At 43.9% G+C, this 23,045-nt stretch overlaps 1 protein-coding gene and 1 long non-coding RNA gene across 7 annotated transcripts in view; one reads left to right on the forward strand and one right to left on the reverse strand.

Moving 5' to 3' along the window:
* The window catches only part of MEF2A (myocyte enhancer factor 2A), a 91,435-nt gene extending 87,868 nt beyond the window's left edge, over positions 1 to 3,567 (reverse strand). For 2 of the 6 annotated variants that reach the window (XM_064158019.1, XM_064158021.1), the window contains exon 1: positions 3,181 to 3,567. The gene's annotated coding sequence lies outside the window, so the exon portion shown is untranslated. Of the gene's footprint in view, positions 1 to 3,070; positions 3,090 to 3,180 lie in introns of those variants that run through there. The other 4 variants (XM_064158015.1, XM_064158020.1, XM_064158018.1 and 1 more) reach the window with 4 other exon arrangements.
* A 139-nt stretch (positions 3,568 to 3,706) lies between these two features.
* Positions 3,707 to 5,605, forward strand: LOC135183145 (uncharacterized). Its single transcript, XR_010305423.1, has 2 exons — positions 3,707 to 4,227; positions 4,598 to 5,605. It is a non-coding gene; the product is annotated as an uncharacterized LOC135183145 (long non-coding RNA).
* Positions 5,606 to 23,045: the final 17,440 nt, after the last annotated feature.

Below are 23,045 nucleotides of genomic sequence, written 5' to 3' on the forward strand. Positions count from 1 at the left end.
AAATACATAGCACATACACTGCCACACGGTGCTCCAGCTGATTCAAAGGTAAAGTTTTGTTTCTTAAGAAAGGTATGCCCCAGTGTTCTGCATGCATCATCAGGCTGCTGCTAGGACTGACCAGGCCAAAAGCTCAAGTTTTTTTACACAAAGTATTTAATCTCATGGCTTTTAAAGAGAAAAATAAATATTTTAATGAGGTGAATAAAACATGTTAATGCCATTTTTTAGAAAGCATTGAGCTGAAACACAGAGCCATGTCTCATGCAAGGCATAACAAACTACTTCAAGATATTTCTCATTTAGACAATAAACTTAGCTTCCAAACTAACAGAGACTTGCAAATCACACAGCATTATTATGCTACACTACTCTTACCATTGCTAGCAAATTTATTAGCTGCATTTTTTAAGGCAGGCCTGACCATCAGCAGGAAGGTAGTACAGCATTGTTCACAGAGTTGCATGGAGTTTCCAGTATCTCTCAAGCAGCACCCGGGCCCAAAATACACAGAACAACATCAACAAGTTATCCGAGAAATTTGGCTAAGATTCTAAACTAAACCCTGTCAAAGCTTTGCTGCCCACATTAACCAGTTCAAGGTAAACCACACACACTTCAGCTCAACCAGGATCTCTACGTAAGACATGTCTTCTGCCATAATAAGGCATCCTCTTCCCCAGAATTATCTCAAATTTTAATTCAGCTAAGTCCTTCTCATCTTACTAGTCTCACTTCAGTCAATTCTATAGATCAATTTGTCCAGTTATAGGAAACTCAGTGTTCATTTATTTCTTTGTTCTTCGTTTTACAGAGAGAAAAACTAGTATGTGAAGCTACTGGAATCTAAATCCAGATATCTACACATACACAAAGCATGCTTTGGGCCCACTCATTTAGATGTGAGGTGTAACCACATGGGTTTAAATACACATTTAAAACATGGAGCAAAACATGCAAGCACACAAGCTAAAGGTTAACACATTTCTACCACAGCTGTACAATCTGTAAACACTTTCTCACAAATAAATCATTAGAAATGCTACAATATTAAAACTGGTCTAGATGAGCTGCATTGGCAGAGACTGCCATCCACTCTAAAATTTTTCTGAAGCAGATTTTGCCCCTCTTATTGAAGGATTCTTCTCACTTATGCTGACAGACCTCTACTACCACTGGTGAACTATGTCAGCTACAGATTTAGAACAGAATTATGGAGAAGAAAAATAACTAGCCAGGGCACTGGGTTATTTTCCTTCCTGAATTCCAAACTGAATGCCCTCAGTCAAAAAAGGCTCATCTCCAATTGCCCAACACTATTAAAAATAAACCCTTTACATCAAGACAAATTGTTCCATTCTCTCGTTTTCGTTATGCTAAACAAGTGCAAAATTTTAAAATATTATTTCATAGTTATGCCCTTCAGTGCCTAAAAGTGTTAACATTACATCCTTTATTAGAAGTCTTCTAAATTATGTAATTGAAATACGTCACTTTGCACATATTCTATCACCTACATGAGAAAAATGGTTAAAAGGAAGAACCTCACACTTCTCCCCCAAATGCAAATCACTTGTTAGAGAGAAGGGAAAAAAAGCAAGGATTACATTCTTTCATGCAAGAGACAATGTTTTAAATCATTTTCAAACCAGACAGTACAGACTATAGGACCGTTGTTCTGACACCTTTTATGCAAGCTGTTTAAACGCCAGCTAACAATAACAAGACAACAGAAACCCTTACCAAAATACAGGTACCTAGATCCTAAAAATGAAGACTTATGTAAAGAACAATCACGTGTAGACAATTAACGTAATTAAGTTGCAAGCTTGTATACATAAGCTTTGGATACATAAAAATTGATCATACTGTAGAAAAGGTTTAAGATAAATCCTGCCTACATTTCCAATTCTATAACCACTTTCTATTACCATTCCAAGCCACTTCTTTTATTACTGTTTAAAAATGATTCCTTGTTGCTCCTTTGTACTTCCTAAAATCCCCTTCCCCCCATCTTTATGAGAAATTCATTCTTTACATGACTACGGGGCACAGTAATTTTATACTAAGTATTAAAAAAAAACCCTCTTCTTAAACTGTCTTTCCCCCAACAGAACTCCGGTTTCTCAACTCTGAAATTAATCACCTGTCAAACAAGCCACTACGGCATAGTTTTCTCTAAGCAACTCCATTCTCATCACTACACAGCATCTCAAAAGCAGGTTAAAAATCTTTAGAAAACACGGCTCCACAAACTCAAAGAATTCACTGCTTTTTCCAGTACGGTCTCTTTTTTTATCCTCCTGACTTCTGCACAGAGCTGCCGAACACAAAATCTCACAGCTGCACCTTCAATCTTTTCCTCCTCTGGACAAAACATCCTCCAGTTTACACATTAGCGAGCGGCTTCTCCTCCCATTCGTCACACTCCTTCATGCGGGGTGCAACTACTTCAACAATTTCCACCTTCGCCTCCTCCCCTCCCGATCATTTTCGCTCGCGGTTACCACGGCCAGACCCCCCAGAAGAGGAATTTTTCGTCTGGTGCTTTTTTCCTTGCTTTAAACATGATGTCGCTAACCCAATGTGGCTGCCAAAAAGCAGGATACAAGGTCTTTCTGTTGCTCTCTCCCCAGCCTCGCACCCCTCAGTACGAAGTTGGGCACCCAGGGAAAGCCGCTTTTACCTAAGCGCTCCCCGAGCGCCAGGGCCTCACACCCCACCCTGCCTTCCTGCTGCACCAGCCCCGGGCAGACTCCTCCGGCCTGCTCCGTACATTTCTAGCCTCCCCTCCGCCAGCGCTGCAGGAAGTTGCGGAGCGGCCCCGGCCGTGGGGAACTTGCCCACCCGCGGGACCCCAAAGCCCCCGCCCCTCCCCCGCCCGCCCCCCGCCACAACTTCCCCGCCGGCAGCCCTCGTTCCGCTGCGTTCAGTAAGGCAGAGCAGTAAAGCAGCGGGCAGCGAACGGCGGAAGACAAATCTTTCTGATCTCTCCTTTCCCTCCCCTCCTCACCTCACCTCGAGCTGCCTCTCTCGGTAGCTGTCCCCGCCCGTCACCCGCTGCCCCTACCTTCGACCCCGCTACTCGCATCCGACCCTCGCCACTGTCCGGAGGCACTGGACTGAGGGAACGCCCTCCCGGGTCACCCCTCAAAGCAAGGACCCCCCTGGCTCACTCACCCGCCCGCGTCCCTTCGCTGCCCACCGCCGCCGCTCCTGCCTCCTCCCCGCTGAGGCTCCTCAGGAGACACTGACACCGGCGCACGGATACCCGCTGGGCGCTATTTTTGGGAAACAAGGCCCAATCGAGGCCGGAACTACTTCCCCTGTCACACTCGCCTCTCGGCGCAGCGAACTCTCAAGAATATCCTTCCGCCCTTTTCTCCTGGCAGCTCGGAGGTCGCTGAGGGAGCTCACCCCAGCGAGGCAGGGACAGAACAAGGCGAAAAGTGTAGGGAAACACGCGGTGAAGCTGCGCCTGGCGGCGGGGCTGCGAGCGCCCCAGTTCGCGCAACATGCATCGCCGGATTATTTTGTTTTACTATGGGGAGCGGCCGGTTCTACATTCCTCCCCACCGACCCACTCCTGCGGCGCGGCGAGCCGATAGGCTGTCGGGCCGGAGTGAAGGGACGGCTGCACCAATCACAGTACTCGCCAGAAGCCCAGGCGCCAGCCAACCAGAGAGCAGTTGGTAGGTGGGGCGTAACGAAACGTGGAGGGCTTGAGTGACGGGCGAAGGTCCAATCAGCAAGGCGAGAGGAAAGCGGAAGCCAATCGAAGCCGAGCGGGTGCGGGCCTACGGCGGAGGAAGCCCTCGCTCGTGCCCCCTCCTCCTCCCCAGCCGCGGGGGTGTCGCTGCGCATAAGGTCCCGGCCTGCGCCGCCGATGCTGACGCACGGAGCGGGTCCGGCCCGCCTCGGAGTGGCGCCTGCGCTGAGGTGCTCACCCCGGGCAGGGCAGGGCCCGGGTGGCGACGTGCGGAGGGGTTGCTGGGGGCAACGGCTGCGGCTTCGCGGCCTCCTTCCCTCCCTGCTCATCGCGGTGCCAAGCAGTCGCTGCCCGTCCTGCACCCGGCCGCCATCTCAGGGACCAGCAGACCCCTGCTTAAACCCGACGTGCTCCTTAGAAAGGGAAACCAGAGCGGGAGGCCCCTGCGGAGCTGCTGCCCGCCTCTCTCTGAACCGAGGCAAAGCTTGGGGCTTAGGGTCCAAACCCGTGCCCTTGATGTAATTAAAACAAGTCCCGCTAAGGGCTGCCTTGCCCCTTGCACGGCGTGGTCACCGGAGGGTGCAGAAGCTTAACGCCACTCACCACCCCTAACCAGCCCAGCTAGCTCTCATCCTCACAGATAGCGCTCCTCTGTGTGTGTGTATGTGTGTGTGTCGTTTTCTTGGCGAGCTTCCTCTGAAAATCCTTGCCCTGTGAGGACAGGACATCTACCTTCCCATTCAGGCTAAGGTGACACCCCACCTTGGAACCTCCATCCACTCCCATATTATCTTTGTCACCGTTCCCATTAGTTTTGCTTTAAGTAGAAAAGACTGCTTGGGAATACATAATAAAAGACATAAAATTGGCATCTTTTCTCCTTCACAGAAGGCAGCAGCTGAAGAATGACCCAAAAATAAAATTCTGATGATGAAAAGATACTTGCCAAAAATCATCTGCTCTCTACAGCTTCTCCAGATTTATCCTACAAGATACCCACAGCCTCAGAATGAAACGATGGGAGCCATTTCAAAGCAGTTAATCACTGATGGTGAGAGCTCATCTGTGCTTCAGGACACAAGAATCAAAGGTGCTTTCTCTGGACAATGGAGAACAGAGGGTGTTCTATAAAGAGCACTTTTGGAAGACTTTGCGATTAGCTGAGTACAAAAAATTAGTTCTACAAGTGATTAGAAAACAGGATGTACGAAACAATGACAGAAACACCAAACTTTGCAACGTGTTAACCACACCATTGGAAGGAAAAAGGTAGATCCTCCAAGATCATGGTCAAAAAATGAATGTGAATTTCTGTTGTCCATCTCCAAACATTTAGCCCAAACGGGAGCAGTAATTCACAGCTCACAGAAACTCTGAAATGCAGGATTTATAACCTAGGATTTAAATACACAGCCAATAAATAAGCAAATAAGTTGAACAACTTCTGAAACACCCACCTTTCATTCAAAATAGAAGTGTAAGAATATGCACTTCTTAGTGTGGACCTAGGGAAATGCTAAGAAGAGGTGTGAAAGGCAAGGAATAAACAAAACACAAATACTTGCCATGTACTGTCCTATTTACAAGCTGTTACTGACCTATACTAATCAGAAAGAGATTTTAATACACACAGTTTTTCTACGGTTCTCAACATGAACACTCCAAATGTCACTGATTTTTGTATGAATGGCTTATTCTCTTCTTCCTCACTATACTCATCATCCATAGCATCTGTAAGGTCTGTTGCTAGTGATTAATACCATGAAATCCTCTCATGACAGCAGTAAGCTGAAAAGATGTTAGATAAAACCCAGAATTATTTGTTTATGTTATGAAAGTCAGTGGGAGTCTGAGTAAGATGCTGAAAGAAGGCCTGAGCAAGGATTTCTGCATATACTCATTAATTATTTTCAGTATGTAATCATATTACTCTAAGCTGGCAAAAATAGAGCAGAAAGCCAAAGAGATAAATAATTGGTTTTAATCTGTCCTTTTCAGTGGCACTACAAGAATAGGCATAACGTGCTGCTCCAGAGATTTCTAAGTATGCCTTGCAAACAATGGTTAAGGGGTCCAGAGCAGTGTCTTTCCCACTGAAATGCATTCCTCTCTCAATTGAAACACTGCCCTGTGTAACAATCGAGAAAAGGAAGTGCAAAACACGGCCTCCAATTGAAATTACAGATGTTGTTTTCCATACACTACGATGTGCTGCTGCATCTGTTTCTCCAGCCCCCTCTTGGGACTGCAAGTGAAAAAGAATGGGTGGCAGAGAGGTCATAGATATTCACACATGTCACAACAGCATAAATGGAAAATGTCACCCCTTAGGGTGACATAAGTAAAATCACAGAAGAATTTACATATCAAAATGACTAAAACCACTACTAGACTTGCTGGCCACATTCAGCGTCAGGTTTAATTTCCAGAACAACCATGAAGGCCAGATGCACCTGGATAACCCAAAGGATGTAAGTCTGTAGGTGATTAACAAAAATCCACACTACAGAGGCCAAAAAAACGATCTTTGTAAGACCATGTTAGCAACAAGGTAACACTCCAAAGAACATCACACTTGAGTGTCAATATGGCAAGTGAAAAATCATCACAAGCATCTGCTAGGATCACTCTTGAGATAAAAGAGAACAACTACTGAACTCATTTCTGCCCATCATGCACAACCCAGAGGCTAAAAAGAACCACCTGAAACCTCTTCCTTGGCCACGTAGCAGAAATAAATCCAAGTGAAATAGCAAATATAAAGAAAAATAGGGGACAAAAAGACAGCATCATTGTTCATTTTAACAAAATAGCCTTAGAGTTGAATAGAGCCATCACCCAGCAGTTGTTATGGCAATAAAGCTTTCCCTGGCATCTCTGTTCTAGTGCATTGCCACCCATACATTCATGCTATTTTGGAGACTCTACCAATGAAATCCTATCTCCACCAACTTTCAAATTGCATTTTAGGACCTTCTTACAAAACACTCCAGAGATGTGCCATGGCTGTTCCTCAGGCCTCCTTACAAATGTTCCTTACATTGCAGAAATCAGCTTTTTTCATCTTGTGTCCTGAAGAAAAATTCTTAGTGTCCTGCTTCTAAAGGTGAACTCTGCATAAAAACAAAATGCAAGACTTTTAAAACTGTAGATAAGAGGAGTAGGGGTTGCTGTGTAGCTCTTGCATATTTGCCAAACAATTCAGTTATCCTTCATAGGGAAGGAGGGTCTCAGAACAAGCTTTCCAGAACAAGGTTTCTTGAAATCGCAAGCCAGATTAATTCCTAACATTGTTTCACTTACAATGGTGGAAATACTCCGTGAATGAAGATTTTGTAAAGGACCACTTAGTGCAACAAAACCAAATTGTACTTGCAGCATTTCAGGATGGGAACTGGAATTAGAAACAAAGGGTAGGGGCAGGGGGGGCTCCCACCTAGGGAGCAGGAAATCAGAGAGGAGCAGATAATGGTTCCTTTCCATTAACACATTGGGTGACTGTGTTAACCCTGTAATGATCACTTCAGTACAGACACAGACTTTCTCAGAAAGCTGGCTTGGAACAAACTACCCTGAGGTCCCTGCCTGTGGCTGGGAGTACAGCTCTTACACTATTTGGCTCTGGTGTTCCACTAAAGGCTGATATAATCAAGGAAAGGTTTCCCTATTTCAGTTCTAAGTTCAAATTGCCTGACAATACATGAATTAAATTCACTCAATCCATTTCATAAACTGCCCTCTGTAAACCACTGATATTTCCACATCATTTTATGGTACATTCAGTAATCTGATTGCCTTGGGAATATTTGTTTTTCCAAAACTTGCAGCCAAGGTACATAAGATTAGATCAGACACAGCTTGTCTAAGAACACTGTAATGTGGGTGTACAGTATATTTGCTAGTTTTGAGTTACAGGTAAAAGTTCTCTTTCAAACTTTTCCAGTCAGGGGTTCAAGCAGAGTTATCTGAAGCTGTCTGTCGCAGCAGTTGGCGCTTTCCATTTTGCTTTGCTGTTGGCCTTCTAATTCTGGAGGATCAACACGGGAAATCCTTGTGTCGTGTGTCTCGCTAACTGCACGCCTGATCCATACCTCAGCAAAACCTGCCATATTTTGTAGGTCCTCACAATGACAGAACACAAGTCTCGCTGGGATTCACGCTCTTCTGCTGGGATTTTCTCACCATTCTGCATGTTAACGTGAACCAACAGCTGGGTTTAAGAGATCTGATATAAATAGTAACATCATGCTGCAAGCTAGCTTCTTGGAAAGTAAGGAAAATATGTTATTTAATGCACTCTGACATTTGCCTTTCCTCCCCTTATTCCTAAGCTGCATTTCTGTAAACACCCATAATGACAAATGCAAAGCTGACTTCCTCACACAGACATAACAAGTGCTGCCTTGAGCCCAGGAGATGATATCCAGCACAGCTCACCTCTCCTTAGCCAGACAGCTGGCAAATTCTGCACAGTAGAAAAAGGAGTCAGAGCATGGATGGAAATTCCTGCTTCCAACAGCATTCAAGATTACAACCTTTGGTATTTTATTTTCCTGGTTCCTCTATGTTGCTTCTGAAACTTCCTGCTTTTGCCATATCTTTCCATTCATTAAAATTGCAGCTTGCAATTAAACATTCTGACATAACATAGCTGAGATTTTTTGGCAGCAGCCTTAACCAGAGGTTTTCAGAGTTTCCTGCAGACGGCTTTAAATTTTCATATCCTCATGAATGCTTGCCACCTTCTTTTAATAACTTGAAAAAATAAGCCTCTCTTAGGAACTTCATTGTTTCTGTATTTCCCCAGCACTCATTTACTGCCTTTAAAAATGTGTCATGCACATGTATATTTAGAGAGCAAAGTGTACATATGCATGGTATAGTTTGACATCTTAGAGAGAACACAGATTGCTAAGCAGATCTAAAGAAAAATAGTTATGTTCAATATTTTTGTTATTAAAATGTATTTTCCTGTTCTGATGTTATTGTATTATTCTACTCCTCTAAAAAAAAACCCAGTCCTGTTTACTATATGATTCAAAAGCTGCAAGCTTTCATCTGTTAACAATTTTGCCACTTCATGCATATTATGACTGTCAAATACTGCAACACTGAACCAGAGTTACTATTTTTATACCACAAAGTATTTCTCAGGATAGGTCTTGCCCTTTTCCCAAAGATACAGAAATCATTTAACTGGATTTAAAAGTTATTTACATTGTTAAATGTAGGATATATTTGGAAACCTGTTCAAACACTGTTTGCCACTATCCCTAATAGAGATTTTGAATGGATTTATAAGGGGATCTTTTTAATGTTCAAACTGACCTTAAAGTCTTTTTTCTTCTAACATTACATGGCAGATAACTTTTAGAGAGATATTATCAATTTAAGAACTATGCTTTAGTCTGGAAGACTTTCCAAGAGATTAAAGAGAAAATGTCTCCTTTTTTCTGTAAGTTTAATTTCTATATTTGACAGCAGCATGTGTGGTCAGTATCCCATGTGGTTTGGAAACAAAAGGGATAGAAATAGATATAGGAGGCTAGATTACCTGGAAAGTCTTTGAACTACTTTTTAAAGTAGATTTGAAGTTGACGGTGTCCCTTCAAGTGACAAAAGGCTTGTGGAACTCTTAAAAGCCAGGTAAGTTTTTTCTGACTTGTGCAGAGCACTCTCAGCTCTCACTGCAATTAGCTGGAACTGTTCTTACTATGTTAAGTGTTATTTTTCCCCCACTTTATCTGCTTTACTGTAAACTCCACTGACCAAATTCCACACATAAAAAGGCAATTCTATTGCCCTGATCTTGTAAGATTCATATACAGAGTCCATAGTGCCTCTGAATGATCTCTTACACAAGGCACAAGAAAGAAACTTTTAAATAAGTTAACTATTAAAGAGTTCATTTCTTCATCTTGGGAAGTTTACTTGAGCATTTCTGGGTCTTTTGTAACAGTGTCCAAACTCCTCAGTGCATATGTGTCATGGGTGTATTTCCCATTGATTTCTGTGTGTCTACTCACAGGATGATTGGGTTGTGTCCTACAAGATAAATAACAGACATCATCTTCCCTTCTCCCTCTGGCCCTTTCAGGCAAAGGCAAAAATACCATTGATCCTCTCTTGGAAGCTTGCTTGAGTTTGGAAGTAAGCCTTAAAAAATTTACCAGTGTTAACATGGATCAAGTGGTACACATTTCTGAGTTCTGTTTCTGAACAGGCATTTGTTAAGGGGTTTATGGTTTTCTTGGCTGTGTTTTAGGATTATTACATACTTTCTCAACCCTTTACTAAAAATATGCTCAGCTCTAACCATGAAATGCGGCAGCACATTTGTTGCACTCTCTGAGGATGGTTTCTTATCTGTCAAACAGTTTAGAAGATGAACTGGCACTGAGACAGCTCACCTGTTTCCTATGGTTATTTAACAATAAACTACCTCGCAGACTCTGCTGTTGCCCCTAGGACAAGCGTTTTGAGACAGAGCTCTAACACACATGTAAACAGGTCACCTTGCACTAAAAAGCCATTTCACTTCCAAGCCAAGCCAGCTGGCTTTGGACAGAAAGTTCTTTTCTACTTGCGTGGGCAAACTTTATCGCCTTCCCATCCTTTTTCTCTTGCTGTCACATTACTGCAGAGGTGGCGGTGGCTGATAGCAGAGTGAGAAGCAGTGTTCAAAATGTGTCCATGTTAGCCAAGATAATAAGGCCTGGTGCTGCAGCCATGCCTCGAATCAGTCTGTGTCATCTCACATAATCTAATCCAATGTCTTTCATCATATGGAAGTAGGAAAAGATTAACTGAGACCAAGTTCAAGTTATTGAATAAAAAAGGAAAAGCATTCAGAGTTTTAGTGTTTGATCCTGTGTTTCACTGGCCTCAGTTAGAGTTTGAAAGGGCCCAGGCTCATCCTAGGTTTGGAACTTTTGTATCCTTAATTTCAGTTTAGCAAATCCTGTTATCACAGAATCATAGAATCAGCCAGGTTGGAAGAGACCTCTGAGACCATCCAGTCCAAGATCATCCAGTCCAACCTATCACCCAGCCCTATCCAGTCATCTAGACAATGGCACTAAATGCCTCATCCAGTCTTCTCCTGAGCACCTCCAGGGACAGCAACTCCACCACCTCCCTGGGCAGCCCATTCCAATGGCAAATCACTCTCTCTGTGAAGAACTTCCTCCTAACATCCAGCTTATCCTTCCCCCGGCACAACTTGAGACTGTGTCCCCTTGTTCTGTTGCTGGTTGTCTGGGGGAAGAAACCAACCTCCACCTGGCTATAACCTCCTTTCAGGTAGTTGTAGACAGCAATGAGGTCACCCCTGAGCCTCCTCTTCTCCAGTCTGTTATGTTCCTCATTGGAAACATGGAAATTTATTCTTAACTGTCCCTCAGTGTGGAGTAAGAAAACTCATGTTAACTGGGAGCAAAAGTGAAAGTGTGGGATTGTTTGCTTTCTTATATTGTTCATTTTGTTAATTTTTTAAAGAAATGTTTTTCAAACAGACAGAAGTTCTGCTTTACATTAGGCTCTAAAATGAAAGGTCTTCACACTTCTCCATAAACACTGCTCCATAAAGTCAACGGAAAGCCTCTTCTTAATTCAAAGATGTGACCTGCCAAACTGCATCACCTAAGCAGAGAGTAAAATACGCACTAGGTAGAGTTTAACTGGTGTAGAAGTGGTTTCAAGTTATTTTATTGCACTTCAGCCAGGCTGAACTGTTCTAAACTAAGCTAAAACCCTTACCACAACAGAAGCAAAGCTCTGAATTTACCATGCCTTAGCTATACATTGCCTCTGGGTAGGAGCGGAGAGGCATACCTGCATTTCATGCAGGTATGCATATGGAAAAGACTGACACATAAGGACTTGTCCCCACGCTAATTTGTCCATGTGTCCATCTCTGTAGCTACATTTGTTTATGCAACACCAGTTTAAAATGATACTTGCAGTGTCTGAATACATGAATGAGTGATCTCATTCACGTACTGACATGTTTGACAACTTACCATGCATCATCTGAGCCGTGGTAATTGACCATGTGTGTTTGCTCTTTGCCTGTGGCCATCTCAGATGGAAGAAACCAGTTTAGACTTTCCTTTTTCTTGTCCCTGAGGTTAAGCTGACACACTGAGTCTCACGTTTGCTGCGGGCTAAAGCAAAGCAGGCCGCGGTTACCCTGCCTCAGCTGATGTGCGGCAACTCATTAAGTTGCTGGAACTGGACAGCATGCCTGAGCTGCTGGTTAAAATGGGATAACTGAGGGTAGAAATCAGGTGTTACTTGAGTTCAATGCAAGTCAGTTAGGAATGGGTTTAAGGTAAATTGACACAAATCACGCTTAGTCTAGAATAAAAGTGGCTGCCCAGCACTAGCTTAACTAAATCCAGTTCAGCTTAATCTCACATAAATGGAGAGACTTTAAACTAGCCATAAAAAGCCAAAAATCTTATGTGCGTTGCCTAGGGCATGTGCTTTCACAGCAAGCAACGAATACAATTGGACACAAAGAAAGGGAGCCAAATGCATAGCTATCTCTGCTGAGAGAGGGACAGAGGTAGCTGTGAAGCAGCAACACCTTCTCTGACTCTCCTAGAAAGTTTGGCACACTGGATCGTTTCCAGCTGTAAACTGCTCAAGGTAAGAACGGGTCTCCTGTGATTGTCTCAGAAATGTGCACTCTGCCATCACTGACTAACAAGGATGTAACAGTGCTAACATGAGCCTGGTAAAAATCGATTGTAGACAAACATGAAACAGCTGAGTTTGTTTTCATTCCTTGAGCTTGATGAAAAGTATTAAGGATCAAAAGATGCTGAAGATACTGAAAAGTAAATCTAGGTTTCATGAAGTTTAATAAACGAAGTGTTATTAGTAATCCAATCTAGCAGAAAAATCCCCAATGAAAAAAAAGCAAACAAAGCCTCCTGCCGTTCTCCAAAGGCTTCATCCTTCATCTCTGGAAACTGTTGCCGAGATTGGGGAAGCATAGTCATATAGGGACAATTTGTTAAACCCTCTACCAATGGGAGGCTGACTTCAGTGAAGGAATTTGCCCCCCTACTTCCCATTTCCTGGCTCAGTTATCTCTTCGAAAGAAGTTCTTTTATGGTGAATGTCCGTGGGAAACTAGTCTGAATTCTTTGTGTAGTGTGAGATTTTGGAAGACTGTCATGGCTCAGCATCCCACTAGGGAGGTTACAAGATGTATAAGCACAATAAAATGATAGTCTTGCCCTCACAACCTACTACATAGTCCTAGCAACAGAAGGGGCTTCAAATTTCTTCCTATGTGACTGTTGAGAACCAATAAGGAGTCATCCTGCAGCCTGTGGGAAGCAATGCAGCCCTTTCTCATGCTGAGTACTTGACTCATTCATCCAAGGTAAAAACATATTGTCCTCTACAAAATGGAATTTATGCTCTAAGTGTCCTTTGCTGTGGCAGGAATTGTGCCCACTGGGTTTTTTTTCCCCTCTCTCTGCAAACAGCACTGTAGACACACTATGCAGTTGCAGCGAAGCACACATTTTGAGCACAGGAGAAAAATAAGCGTATTATTATCAGGATAATTGCGTGTTGGAAAGAAAGTTGCCTCTAGCACTTTGTCCAGATTAAAATCTCAATCAGCACCATTATCTGGGAAGTATCTGCAGTGACACGTGCATGCTATGCCTCTCAGTCAGCAATCTGGCCTATAGCACTTGCAGAAGCTTTAGCAATTTCTTTAATGACCCTCACAAGTCCTCCATTTATTCACAAGCCGAAACGCTAGTCTGTGTGAGACAAACTTCTAAACCAGCAGATTGAAGTCCTCCATGTAAATTGAGCAATCTCAGCTAACACATGTCAGCCAGAGTTGCCCATCAGCCAAGCTGCTGCCCTGTGACAACAAACATCCGAGGTACTGGAGCTTGAAGTTAATCGAAGTTAGTTATTTTATCATGTAGAACGAAGCCATCAGCCTTCACTCTCGCAGACACTGTTTTCATCTTCCCCCTCAACTGGAGCATACATGCTTTCTTCAGAAGAACATAAATGCTATGGACTTACCCTTAATATCAGCCTTAAAAAATCAGCCATTACAGCTGATGTTTATTCTGCCTCTAGTACCAAATTGTGCACGCAAGAATAATTTGGGGATCTCTGAAGGAAGAAAAGCTAAACCACAGCTATTGTTAATTCAAGGCCAAGCACTTTTGTTTGTATCAACACGAAGTAACCACAAACCCAAGAACTGTAGCTAATACTGCTTCCCTCTCATCGTGTTAGTGATCTGAAGGGTTCCTTCAGAGGATTATTATTTAAGGAGTGGCTTCAATGGAAAAGTAACCAGTTTTAGAGCCAGTACTACAAGAACTGAAGAAGCTAGCTGGGTGATAGGTTGGACTGGATGATCTTGGAGGTCTCTTCCAACCTGGTTGATTCTATGAAAGCAAAACCGTTTCTCCAGCACCATTTCTTTAGGCTACTGCCAGTTGCTTATTTATTTCTGATGCACAGTTTTGTTCCTCCATCATGAAAAGTGAAATTATGGTTCTTACACTGCTGTAAATTTGGACCAGCTCCATTGACTGTTGGTAGTCATTGCCTCCAAATGCCTTGGGGATGCATGTTATGCTGCATGCTCTTTGTGGCTCCTTCTAAACAATGTATAGCTGATCCTTTCCTTCATGCCAGCTTGCTTGTAAGCCATGCAGCCGTGTAACAGTTCCAACTTCCTTCTGTGTCCTGAAGATTTTGGCTTGAGACTTGCTTGTTTGCCATTAGAAGGTTCCAAAACAAAACAACACACTGACTCCTGCTCCCTTCTCTTCACATGGTTACATTTAATCTTTCTTTCAGAGCTTTCCTCTCATTGCAAGGCCAGGAGTATATGCTGTCTTACAGCTCTTGGAAAACATAACGTATCTACTGTCCCAAAGATCTGCTCATATTTGAGCTTTTCTTGACCGATCTGACTTTTATAGCCTATAGCTTTAGGTGCATCTGATGATTCCCTTTTTTTCCCTTACTGCTTTGTTTCCTTAGTTTTAGCACTGCTGACACAAACAGTGCATTTCTAAAGGCATCTTTCCTGTAGGCTCTGTTTACTCGTTAATGTGGCTAAGTGTCATCTGAAGTCCTGGGTGACAACTTGCCTTGCTTTAAATTGCGGCATTCCCAGTGAAGATTTATTGTATCTGAAGGAAAGCGCAGTTACATCTGTAGGACAGTAAGGAAGAGTCATGGGGAAAGAGGAGTTGTGGGCATCACGGCTGTGAAGGGGACTGGGGAACTTGACATTTAGGTTTCTACACAAGATGTAATTTCCAGCTGAACAGCTCAGGCACTTACACGGCTTCACTTCGGCCCCAGCTGTGTGCTAAGTGCAACCGACATCTCTCTTAAAAGCTGCTCACAGCAACCTGACTTGATGTGACTGTTTTGTTTTCAGTAAAAGGCAGAGGAAAAAGTTGCTTCAGTAAAGCAGCTGATAGCCCACTTGAACTGGATTGGAGTATTTCAGTCAGGTCACTCAGAAGTGAACCAAAGTAGCTGGGAAAATGGCAGATGAATCTGACAGCTTGCAAATAAAGTTTTACTGGAAACACTGCACGCTGAGTTGATGGCTGTGTAGCTGCTGGTACTGAATTATTGGTGCAATCCCAGTTCTTTCCAATGAATCACATTTTCCTCAGTTCAGGATTAATCAACGTGTCATTTAGATGTATTCTCAGACAATAGGCACTATGATATGGATGTCAAATTATTTTAGGTCAGACTGATTTCCATTTTTAGCTTATGTATTCCATTACAGGACTAATACCTCAAATTCAGAAAAGGAAAAGTGTTACAAGATATGAGCACAATCCTGATTCTATGGAGGGTCAGTGAGAGCTGTGCTCTTGGCCCTAATAGGGACAGGATTTCACCTGATGGGTTTAATTAAAGCTTCTCTCAGTTGAAACTGCAGTTCAGTCCTCAGTAACTGAGGCAACTACTCAAATTCCTGCTTTTAAAATGCTTTAATGCTCCAGAAATGTTGCAGATGGGGGAACATAAGAGCAGGAAAGGCAGGCTACGTGTTCTGAGTGAGAAGTAAAAGAAGTCCCTGATTCACTGCACCATGTTACTGCCTAGTACACAGTGCATTTCTGTTCCTAGATTTTGCTCAGATGCTTAATGTCTTCATGTCATCTATCATTCTAAGACTGAAAATGTGCTTACAAATAAACAAACATACCTGCTTCCTTGTATTATAGATGGCATGAGTACACATGCACATACATGTGTACACACAGCACTTCCTTCATTAACATTAAATAACATTACTAAATAAACTTCAGGAAGACGAAAACAGCTCTCTTCTTAGTTAGCAGTTGGGCTGCATAGACACGTTGCATGTGCATGTAGACCTTCACAGTTCAGAATTCAGTGTGGGCAATCAGATGTCATGTTCTACAGCTCCTGCACAAACTCACAGGGCCAGTAAAGACTGAATTCAGACCCTCCCTGTCCATAACGAGTCACTGCCATCCAAAACAGAAGAGAAGCTCTGGGTATGCCTACAACAGGAATAGCCAACTGGAGGCCCACAGAATTTGGATCCAGCCCACAAAGCAGTTTTCTTTGGCCACTGAGAGGCTGGCTGGCTCTGAGGCCAACCATGTGGTGTTGCTCTTTGTGCTTGGGGCAGGATGCATAGTGAATTGCATCTGCCTGATATTCATGGAGTCAACTAACCTGCCTTAACTGATAATAAAAATGGCTTTCAAATCCTATACAACACTATCCTTGCCTACATGCTTTACTGCATGCAGATGAAAACTTTACTCCTGTCTGAGCTGGCCAGCGCCCTAAGCTCAAGCTAATATCCTGCCTCTCAGCAGGCCACAGTAATTTGGGCATGTAGCACATTAGCTGCAGCTACATGGCTTCTGGTTCTCTTGGACAGCGGCCAGAGTAAGCTCCTATCTGCCTTCAAAAGACCATGTAGACATCGCTTATGTAGCTGGTAGCCAGAAGACCTATGACAGGAGTGGAAAAATACTGCTCATGCACAGTGGAAAGCAGGAGTGTAGCTTGTGCTTTGCAACCTCTCAGTACCTTTTCCAGGTCCTGAGGATCTTCATTTCTGATCGAGACTACAGTGTTTGAATAGCTAGGCCTAGAAGTCAGCAAATTTTGCCTGTGCCAGTGTATGCTAAACATACAAATGCCCACGCAGCACATCACAAAGTACCTGCCTACTTAAGATTCCATCACTCTCAAACCCCTGCCTAATTTCTCATATTAAGTTTCCTAATCTCCAGGCTATCATTCCTTTTTAACTTGCCCCATTGGTTTAGTAGTGTCTTTAAGACGAACATCAAAATTATTCTCCCTCTGCAGCACTGCTCCGCTTCATTAATTACGTCACATTACCAACATAAAACTTGTAAAGCAAGAGGAAACTGCAGCACTGACTCGCAATTGCTATCCCATTTTCTGATCCTAAAGCTGGGGACTGGCTGTACTCTGCAGTTACAGCCCCTGCCCTCAGCACTCGCTGCACAAACACACTCCAAGCTCACAAAATAATTACACCACCACATTGTGTGTCAGAGCTCTTTACACTTCGCTCGTAAAAAACCTCTCTTTCAAGCTGCAACAATCTGTGTGCAAATCAGCTTTTAGGGTAATTTTCAATTCTTTTTAGATGTTTTTTCTTTCCTCCTTTTTTTCTCAGAGGAGGCAGAAACCACGAGGCCCTCTGGTTCCTTTCCTCAGCCATGCTGAAGTGCTCTCCTGTGTACACAAGTAATAAAAAGATCTATTTTCCTTTAGAAATCTGCAGATATTGCACATTAAATGATGGCTGTCCTCATCTGTTAAGCGTTATGAGCTGGACAGGAGATAGCAAACATAAGAACTACATCCCGATTGATTGTACTTAGCTGCAATCCACAGTGGAGGTGGGTGTCACCTCCCCCAGGTGACATGCTGTGAAGTTTGTGTGCCTCGTTGGGAGCAGCAGTGCCGAGAGCGCCCGAGCCTAGACCCTGCAGCAGAGAAAACGCAAAGAGGGATTGGAGCCTCCGGTGCATAGCCTGGCTGTAGGAGCTGAACTCCTGCTCCACAGCCAGGCCACGCACCAGGGGATTCTCAGCTCCTGCTGCTGCAGAGATCCTCTGCTGACACATGAATCACTCAGGCTACAATTGCCAGGGTTCACCTCTCACTTCATCTTTCCGTGGTGGTCTGTCCATCTCGGTCTCTAACCAGGGAGCTTGCAGAGTACAGTTGAGCATCAATTGACTATTCCTCAGTCTTAGCAGAAAGGGAACAGCAGAGTGATCATCTTCCCAGTGAGTCAGTGCTTCTTGCTGGAGGATGCATGACTCACTAGTCCCCACACGGCTGCCTCCCTCCCCCACCGCTGTGCCTCTCCTCCAGGCTCTCCTATTCCAATCCCACCTTTACAAAAATCATCCTCATTCCTTCTTGCCATTACCTTCTTAGCTATAACAAGCTTAGGGAGAAGGAAAACGTCACAGTCGCCCTGTTTCCACCACTCAGGTGTCTATCTCCTAGCCCCTCTGGACATGCAACACGAGCTGTGCAGCCACAAACCATCTGCAAAGGTGACTTTCAAGTGAGGTCTAATAGAAACAGCAATTCCCTGCTCTAATGTGTTCATTCTGGGCCACTGGTAAGATCCTAGTGTTCTTCAGCTTCCCCCCACCCTGTTGTTATGATTTCTCAGGGGTATTTCTGTAAGGACCCACTCCACTAAGTAGTTATGAACCTGGTTTAAGGAGAAACAGTAACTGCTGATTGAACCAAGAGAAGAATCAGTGAGCCAGTGTCAGAAATCAAGGAACAGAGCTCTTTTCCTCCCATCAGTTCCAGTGCAATGATGCTCACTTTTTGCTTCCTGACTTTTACAGAGGCCTTGTTATTCTCATCTTACCCCACTGGGCTAATTTTCCTCCAAAAAAACCAAGTACTGTTTGCTTGGGATTACACTGGGAAGCAGTCAGGAAGTAACAACAACAAAAAAAAAAGGCCCCAAGATTTTGTGCCATAGGAAGGACAAACTGCCTGTAATGCAAAAACAGGGACAGGAGAAGCCAGTGGCCTTTACAGAAAGAAGAGAGTGAAGGGGGTTTCACCTTTGGGGACCTTCAGAAGGTAACAGGATACATCTTTTGGAAATACAAGGTCATGGATTAGTGCTGGGTGCCAGACTCACCACACAAACATGCTGACCATGGACTCCAGCCCAAGCAGGGCTACAGTTAGCAGCCAGGAGCAGTAAGGGTCATTTACATCAGCTGAGGGGAGTGGGAGGTAAAGCTCTTTACCCCTTTGTGGTGGAGTCTTTAATGGACGTTCTTATCTGGAAACTGCTCCAGTAAGTGTGCAGTCTCTGCTTGGGGCCTCTAAGGTGTGACTGCCATGCAGACAGCCACTGCAACTTGCTCAGGAACAAGGGGATCACTCCACAGGGAGGGACTTGCCCTGCCTCAGCCCACGCTGTTTTCCAAGGAGGAGCAGCAGCTCAGCATCCCCTGCTCTTCGGAACATAACATCTTTTGCTGGCAATAATCACACAGAGCCAGCATTAAAAGCAAAATCTGACATTAGCCAGCCAGGCCTGGTTTCTCATCAGAGAACAGCTGAAAACCAAAACCCCAGCACATTTGTTGCAGTGAGACACCATGACAGCCGGAGCTGGACTGCTCAAGTCAGCTTCTGTGCATACCTCAATACCAGACAGGACAGAGCCTGCTGGTGAGAGATCCACAGGAGTACAAAAGCCTTGACAACAGCTTCATCTAACCCCCAAGCTGGACATGTAGAGAGCACGGCCAATGCATCTGGTGGATAGAGTGATTCAGAGAAAATTCCTCAGCTCTTTAAAACTGTCCCTGCTCAGTGGAAATGCCAAATTGGTAGCAATTCTGCTGGCTTCTGTCTTGCAGTAAAATCTTTTGCCCGGAGCCGATTGGGATTAGCTAGTTACAGGGCAGCATGCATGACACATCTTTGCCACAGACTGAGCGAACAGAGTGCACTGCTTAGGGCAATGCCTGCCTCTCCCTCAATCTTGTACACCACCACACACACTGAATAAGGCACAGTATAAATAACAGCTCTGTCTCCCTCCTGCTCTAAAATGCAAGCAATTTAAAACAGAAACCTTTCTTACAGAGAAGAGCAGAAAGTGAGTGTTTTGAAGCCACTTTCTTCTCACTTGTTAACATTAAGCCCAGCCTTCTGCTCATAAATAATGCATACGGCCTCTTTTTCCTCAATTACACAGTAGTGTCAGATTCCACACTCTGCCTTCGAGTCACTTTCTGTCTCTTCTGGAGACAGCAAGGCCCACTTGGATGTCTGCAGTAGCCACAGAATCATTAGATTAAGAGAATCCTTTCCATGCACCAGTTAAAAGATACACAACACCTTTGTCTTGGAGTTTTGGTAGTTACTCTTCACTAGACTGAAAAACTGGTTTATAGTAAATAGGTTTTGTCTTTTTCCAGCACTCGTGGTGCAGATTTTGAACACACTCCAAGATGCAAAGACAAATTGAGCTAAAGGGTCACCGAGCTGGGGTGCACAGATCTGAGAAGAGAGGAATGAGAGCAATGCTCCTGTGGGCCTGGGAGGGAGACAGAATGATCATAGGGAATTCAGTTTGTCAGGTGAGTCAAAGATGTGAAAACAAAAGAAAACAACTCCTTTTCCTATTCTGCCTACCATCTTTTTTCATTAATTTAAACTTCACTTACTGAGATGAGGAGCCAAGATTTCTGCTTTGCTATAAACAGCTTGCTGTCTATAGATACCGACTCATTAGTGAGAGGCTGGCTGCTTTTATGCCTTAAACTAGGCAGCCAGAAAATGTTAGACTGAAGTATTGCATGTTATAGATTGACAACATTTAAAACCTAGATGGCCAAGCTACTGATACAATTTCCATACTCATTAACCATGACATCTCCAGTTCTCCCCTACAGCATTCTGTCAGATTCAGCCAGACCAAGAACCTGTCTTAGCTGCCAGAAATCATTTATTTACTCCTCTGTGGATTGGCATCGCCTGAACATACTCTTACCCCTCAGAGCAGAAGTTTATAGAAATCTCTTTCCCATTTCCCAGCTGTGCATCTTGCCTTCCCTACACACACACACACACAGAGTCTATTAGCTGTCCACAGCTATGCCCATCTAGCTGGCATGCTGCCTGTTCCCAAGCTGCTCCAACGATTGCCCTTGAGCATAAGCCAGTGCCAAGTCCCCTCTCAGGAGTTCATGCTCTGTGCTAGCACTAACACGATCGTACTGGATGGCTTCACCCTGCATGCTGCTGACAACGACCTCTTGGGGACCCCAGGTCTGCTGATGGCAACAAGCTCCTGAGTACTTTCCAGGCCAGTATTTGCCAGATTGTATTGTCACAGCCATCTCACAGATCAGTGATCTGTCGATAGCAGTCAGGCTTACAGATGCAGTGTGACACAGGAATCTAGGACTCTTGAGGTTCTTGGTATGAAAGACTTTCACGCATGATGTGACACAGCCACATGGGCAAAAGGTGGGTGCTGGGCTGGGCCAGGAAAGCTTATGTGGGCATTCTGAAAAGGGAGAAGTTTAACATGTATGTCAAAAGGGTGAATGACAGCATTTCCAAATAACTGTTTTTATAATGAGAGTAACTTCACCCATTAACACATCCTGACTGTGAGCAGGAAGCAGCTTCCCAGGCTCCTGTGGGCAGCCAAGGTGAATGCCAAAACACCAGAGAGTTGGTCACCCTCAGTGCTTCACAGCTGAAGTATCATTTGCTTTGTAAAAACCCATATTGACTGAGAAAGAAAGGAAGGGGAAAAATATTTTGTACTGCCAGTCTAGGGTGCTCACCTGTAAAAAGGCACAGCTAAGTTCTGGTCTTGATACTGTGTGATTGTTGCTACCCACTGCACCAGTGTCAACAGGAAAAAAGTGTTCTCACCCACCTTGTATCTCTCTGGAGAACAAATCCTGTCAGCCTGTACAGCCAGCATCGCCACAACACACATGCCAGGCTATCAGGATGCTTGAGGTGAAGCTCTCACTAGCGCTATGTTGCCTCACAAGGCATGTTCCCTGGCAGAAGGGGAGCAATGTATTAATGGCATCTATCACGTACCATTGATAACTGCTGGCTATCTCACACGCAGGCTCATTGCAGGTCAAATTGCTCTTGCCAGTGCCAGTGTGCTCTGCTAATGTTCAACAGGAAATGGTAAAAAGATGCTTTGCTTCACAATCTAAAGTCAAAAGAAGGAAAATACATATACATCTTCAAAATGTTGCTTAAAGCATGAAACTGGTCCAAATGCTTCAGACTGAAGCTTCTCAAAGGAACAAAGAAGAAGTCTTTCTGACAAGCTCAGAACCCAGCCAGGAACAATGAGGCTTAGATTTAAAACACAACCCAGAACTGAGTTCTTGCAGTTCCTGGAAAATATGAGTGCTGGACTGGTGCATTTTTTTATTCACTATTATTATCTCCCATAGACATTCACCCTGATCTTAACATCTTTATTGTCCACATAGAGCAAGCTTCCTCTCAAATAGAAATTAACGTTCCAGTAAATTGCCTTAGACAAAAACATTTTTAAAAAAATCAAACAAAAAATTAATTCTTTATAACATGTTGAAAAGTCTACACTTCATATTGCAATCCAAAGTGCTCTTTGTTTCACTAAGTATAACTACTGAATTCTGCAAAGAAAGAAAACTGTCGTACATGGGTTAACAATCTCAGTCTCAGTTCCAGACTGATTACACTGAGAGGCAAATGCTAGGTAGAGTCAGGGTTGTTATTTTGCCTCAAGGACAACAGGTCTTTGTCCTGAACCTTGCAGTCAATACCTATAAATATTCTGAATGTTGTCATAAAATTCTGAAAAACCTCTCAATCAGGGACACACACATAAGACCTTCTGCTTCAAAACAAGTAGAAGTTAGAAGCTACCCTTGGAGACACAAGACAATCGCTTTGCATGCTGTTCATCTCATCTAAAAAATCTTTTTGTCTGCATTACTCTTAAATTGCTTTAGCTGAACTCGTCAGCAGTGAGGACAGGCAAGCTAGTGTTATCTTAAAGCTTTCTGCATGCCACACTCTCCAAGGGAAGTCAGACCCTCTTGCAGAAAGACGCAGGTGGCCAGGGCACATGTTGGGGTGAGGGCTCCTGCCCCTGCCTGAGAGAGCTCTCCATGGCCCATCTTTGAACGAGGCTCAGTAAATCAGCCCTCCTGCAAAAATGCTGTGTGACCTCTGGTGAGAGATGCAGTATAAATCC

Source organism: Pogoniulus pusillus, chromosome 17 (genome assembly GCF_015220805.1).
Source record: "Pogoniulus pusillus isolate bPogPus1 chromosome 17, bPogPus1.pri, whole genome shotgun sequence".
NCBI lineage: Eukaryota > Metazoa > Chordata > Aves > Piciformes > Lybiidae > Pogoniulus > Pogoniulus pusillus.